The sequence below is a fragment of the Monodelphis domestica genome, chromosome X (genome assembly GCF_027887165.1).
Source record: "Monodelphis domestica isolate mMonDom1 chromosome X, mMonDom1.pri, whole genome shotgun sequence".
In the NCBI taxonomy this organism is placed as follows: Eukaryota; Metazoa; Chordata; class Mammalia; order Didelphimorphia; family Didelphidae; genus Monodelphis; species Monodelphis domestica.
In genome coordinates this window covers 11,764,684-11,769,912 of record NC_077235.1, presented here as the reverse complement: position 1 = coordinate 11,769,912, position 5,229 = coordinate 11,764,684, and the positions used below count along the sequence as shown (strand labels likewise).

Genomic DNA, 5,229 nt, shown 5'->3' with positions numbered 1-5,229 from the left:
AATTTCCTATAAAGTGATATCTAGGCTTTTTCTTTTGTTAGTCTTCTTGGTAGACCAAGATGCTTACATTGTCTGTCCTGGACGAACATGTTTTCTAAATCTTCCATTTTGTGGATGAGGGGTTTCAATATTTTCCTCAATTCTTTCATTGTTTTGATTTTGCTTAATAGTTTGCTGCTGCCTTGTGAAGTTGTGCTTCTAGTTGTTGGATTCTAGTTTTTAAAGACTGAATTTCATCCCTGGGCTTGGTCACCCTTTTCTTCCTTCTGCTCTGATTTTGTTTGGAAGGTCATCTTCCATCTACTTTGCCTCATCTTTTATCTCCTTTGTCTCATTTTCAAGCTGATTAAATTTTGGCTTTCAAAACACAATTTTCTGTTTCCAGATGATTGATTTTGCTTTTTAAGTTCTTTTTCCAGTTGTCTTCAGTCTTTCTTAATTGTTTTTTGAATCGTATTTTGAGTTCTTTCAAAGCCTGTGTCATTCACTAGAGTTTCTGTGTTTTTGCTTGGTGTTCTTTCCTTGGTTCTCCTCCATTTCTTGCCTGAATAGCTGCTGATTGTAATTTATTGTAATTTCTTTTTTTTTCTGTTGTTGCTCATATTTGCCCCTTCTTTTCCCCCTGTATTGCCTGTAGGTCTTGATTCTCTCATTTTGGGCTGGATATGTGCGTTTGGGCTGTGCTCTCCTGAAGGGTCCTTCTTCTCTGTTCTCTTGTTTGGTCAGGTGACTTATCTACCCCAGCTGACAAGCCAGTGAGGTTTCTGGGATTCCTGTCCTGTGGTTAATGTTCTTGCCTGTAGTTTATTGCTGCCTTTGTCCCTTGGAGCTCAAGTCAGCAAGGCTCTCAGATCAGTCTGTGGGGAGGAGTGTTGGAGTTTGAGCTTCTCTGCCCTCTGAGGGCTTCTTATCTGCCCTTATTGATGAGATACAGCCAGAGAGAGGAGAAGTTGATCTGCAAAGATGGCTGTGCTCCTGGGGACAAAAACCTCCAAGGGGGGTGGGGGGTATTGAGCATTTCAGCTGAGACTGGGTTGCCTTGCTCTGTGCTTCTCCTCCAGCTGCCACGATGCCACCTGTGATTTTCTAAGCCCTATTAGGCCTGGCACAGCTTTGCCAGTAAGGTTCTTCCTCCAGATTAGACTACCTTGCCCACCTAGATTCCAGCCACTTCTGGAGGCTCAGTGATCTATGGGGGATATCCTGGGACCTTCCTTCTTCCTTTCTCTTAAACCCACATGTTCTAGGTTCAGGCTTTTTTTGGGGTGTAACTTTTAAGTTGGGTCCAGGAGGAGGGGTTTCTATTCTGTTGTTAGATTTGGTTTTCAGTCCCCTGGAAGTGCTGTGCTTTTGATCCATGAGGAAGGTTTACAGAGGTTTGAATTTTTGTTACTTTTAAACCACCATTCTTGACCAGAAGCCTTAACTGGATTTTGTTATATCCAGTGAATCTTATGGGGAAAGACTTCTTAGAGGACAATATGGAGTCCAGGACAATATGAAAAATCTGATTTAAAAAACTACAAATTAATATATTATATGTTTTGCAAAACATTTCCCAAATATACTTGAAATCAGTTTTGGTGGTATAAAATTTTCAGTTAGTCTGACATTTCTGCCTGTGTAAACATTCTTCCTGATTCAGAATAAGGAATACTAATGAATTACATTGTTGAGAGCCCACCCATATTACCTGCTTGATTTCCCGACGATCTATGTCTTGTTATGAAGGTAATTAATTGCACTAACTTTAAGTGAGCTGTCAGAATGTTGCTGTCTTTGGAGGTGAATCCTCCAGGGCCTTCCTTTCAAATAAAAACATATTGTACCACCAATTCACAACAACATTACCCCTTTACTAGCAAGAGGGAGATCAATCACCTCTATGGCATAAGACATTTCTGTCACTGAGAAAGGAAATCACCATATTAGCTCCTGATTTAAGAGGAGAAATTAAACTGATCACTGGGCTATAAAAACAAAATAGGTGACTTTTCTCACTCATCATTGTGGATGCTACCCTCAAGTGAATTTAAGGAGAAAGGTCTTTAAAACATCAACCCCTGGATCTTTGCCATTATTTGTTCTTATTTCCTACAAGAGGCAGAGGCTTCACTGACACAATCAAGACACAACCAATAATTTGATCCTTAATTGCTTTATTTTATGGCCTAAATAAAGACCACATCTTCTATCTATATAGCAAGTGTAGTAACAACATGACTTGAACTAGAAGCTCTTCCATTTCCTGCTTTTCTGAAATTTGGTATTTAGGGGCTTTCCATTGGTCCCAAATAACTAGCACTAGACTCTTCACCCCATGCTGCTTGGAGGAAATTCAAGCAGCAAAACCTACTCAGGTCCATTGTGTCCAATTTATGGAGACCGAGAAAGGTATCCTTGGCCATCTTACAATACGGTATTGCGATTCCGTCGCCATCTGGCATTCTTCCAGATCTGGCGTAGGCTCTGGGTGGCCTTTAAAAGAAAAAATAAAAATGAAAGTTAAATAAAGAGTCTTTGGGAAAGGATGTTCCATAGGGTCACTTTAAAGTAAAGGGACTCAAACAAATTGTGGTATGTGGTAGTGAAGGAATACTACTGTGCTATAAGGAATGATAAACAATTAATTTCAGAAAGAGCTGGGAAGACCTACATGAACTAATGCAGAGTGTAATAGAGCAGAACCAGGAGAATTTTTTACACATTAATTGCAATACTGTAGAACAACCAAATATGATTGACTTTGTTACTAACAGCAATAAAATGATCCAGGACAATTCTGAGGAACTTATGAAAAAGCATGCTATCCTCTAACTATTGGGGTAGAAAATGAACTTACAAAAATAAATAATATAGAAATATGTTTTGTGTGATAATATATGTATAACCCAGAAAAAATAAAAACATAAAGGGGCTAACCTTGAAGAAAAAACTAGGCCACGCAATGGGTCCACTCATCCCCCCAACCCCACCCCTGCTGAGGCCTCAGGGGGAGCTGCCTCAGCAAGTGGGGTTTTTCTCTTGACCCACGCTCTGGTCTCCTATGGGCCCTGGTCCTCAATTTATACCCTCTAGGACAAGTGACCTAACAATGTGCCTGCTGCCTCATCATGCTGTGACATCACCAAAGGCCCTCAAGTAGGAGACAGTATTACCAAAAATGGTAATGAGGGGCTTTTTTTGCCCAAAAAAGGCATGCCCTGGGCAATGCTCGAGTGTGATGTTTTCAGGGCTATCTGTGTGATCTTGAGTAAGTCATGTATGTGAAGGGGGCTTGGATTAGATGATCTTGAATGTCCTTTATAGCTCAGAATCCAGTAAAGTGTTGCTCTTAACAAACCGATCTAAGCAACATAAAATTTCAAATGAGACTCAAATATTTTTAGTAAGGTTTAGCTGCTTCTAGAAAACTGGAGTTGGAGTTATGGTTTATCTGAACAAGTTGAATTCTTTAAAAATTTTTTTAAGTTTATTTATTCAATTAATTAATTTAGAATATTTTTCCACAGTTCCATGATTCATGTTCTTTCCCTCCCCTCCACCTATCCCCCTCCAATGGCCAATTAGCAATTCCCCTGGGTTTTACATTTGTCATTGATCAAGATCTTATTTCCATATTATTAATATTTGTACTAGAGTGATCATTTAAAGTCAAAATCCCCAAATCATATATATACCCATTGAACCACATTACTGCTCATGTTATTCTTCTGCATCTCTGTTTCCACAGTTCTTGATGTGGATAGTGTTCTTTCTCCAAAGTCCCTCAGAATTATTCTGGATCATTGCATTTCTTCTAGTAGAGAAGTCCATTACATTCGATAGTGCCACAGTGTATCTGTCTCTGAACAAGTTGAATTCTAAGGGGAATCATTCAATCAAACAATTATCAAGGCAGAGAGAAATTATTTTGATGATATGCAGGTGACCCAACAATGTGCCTGCTGCCTCATCCTGCCATGACATCATCAAAGGCCCTCAAGTAGGAGGCAGTATTACCAAAAATGGTAGCAAGAGGCTTTTTTTTGTCCATAAAAGGCATGTCAGGGGATAGCTGGGTGGCTCAGTGGATTGAGAGTCAGGCCTAGAGATGAGAGGTCCTAGGTTCAAATCTGGCCTCAGACACTTCCCAGCTGTGTGACCCTGGGCAAGTCATTTAACATCCATTGCCTAGCCCTTACCACTCTTATGCCTTGGAGCCAATATTGACTCCAAGATGGGAGGTAAGGGTTTTTATTTTAAAAAAAGGCATGTCCTTGGCAATGCTCATGTGTGACATTGTCAGGGCTACTTGTGCACATAATAACAACAATGCATCTCCCAAAGTTGTTGTGAAATTCAAGTGAGATAATTTAAGTAAAATGAATAACAGTGCCTGGAATAAAGTAGGAGCTTAATAAGTTTATTTTTCTTTCCTACTTTATCTGTCTGGATGCACATTGGATAAGATGAAAAACAAATAGAGTGACAAACATTCAGGGAACTAAGGAAGGTTCTAGAGAGTAATGGAGAAGGAGAAGGAAAAGAACCAGAATTTGTCAAGACCTACTATGTTTTTGGAACTCTGCTAAATGTTTTATGAATAATATCTCATTTGATTTTCACAATAACTTTTCCAGCTAGGTACTGTTATTATTCCCATTCTACAGTTGAGGAAATAGAAGCAAACAAAAGTTAAGTGATTTGCCTAGGGTCACACAGCTAGTAAGGCATCTGAGGTCAGATTTGGACTTGGGTCTTTCCAGGTGCAGGCCCAGTGCCCTGTCCATAGTGCTACCAGCTACTTCCTTATAAGGTGAAATGATGGGGTTAGTTTCAATATACTCTGAGTCACATATCTTACAACTAAGGCAGTTTGTGACAGTAAATAACCATAAATGGTATGAAAGAAAGCACTGTAAGGAATTAAATTTAGGGGTTTAACTAAATATGTGAGAATTCTGAATTAATATTGTGGTTGCCAATTTAAAATATTATAGCTCAAGTCAAAATGACTTTTAGTTGCCTTATTTACAAAGAGGTGGAAAGAGTGAAAGTAGAGAAAGGTAAGAAGAGGGTGGAGAAGATGTCTAGCCTATCACACTAAATATTGCTCTGGTGCCTGGCTCAGCCCTGCATGGTGAGGACCCAGTGTTCTTGTGTGGTGTCCTGTAAGAGGGGAAAGCCCCTCTGGAACTAATCTCCCCAGAAGCCAGGAAACAAAGGCCAGCTACTCACTCACCAAAG

The 5,229-nt window shown here is 39.7% G+C and overlaps 1 long non-coding RNA gene across 1 annotated transcript; it reads right to left on the bottom strand.

Annotated features, from left to right (window-relative positions):
* Positions 1–2,142: 2,142 nt before the first annotated feature.
* On the bottom strand, positions 2,143–3,046 carry LOC103098171 (uncharacterized). Its single transcript, XR_474891.2, has 2 exons — positions 2,923–3,046; positions 2,143–2,478 (listed from the first exon to the last, which is right to left on the bottom strand). It is a non-coding gene; the product is annotated as an uncharacterized LOC103098171 (long non-coding RNA).
* Between the last annotated feature and the right edge of the window lie 2,183 nt (positions 3,047–5,229).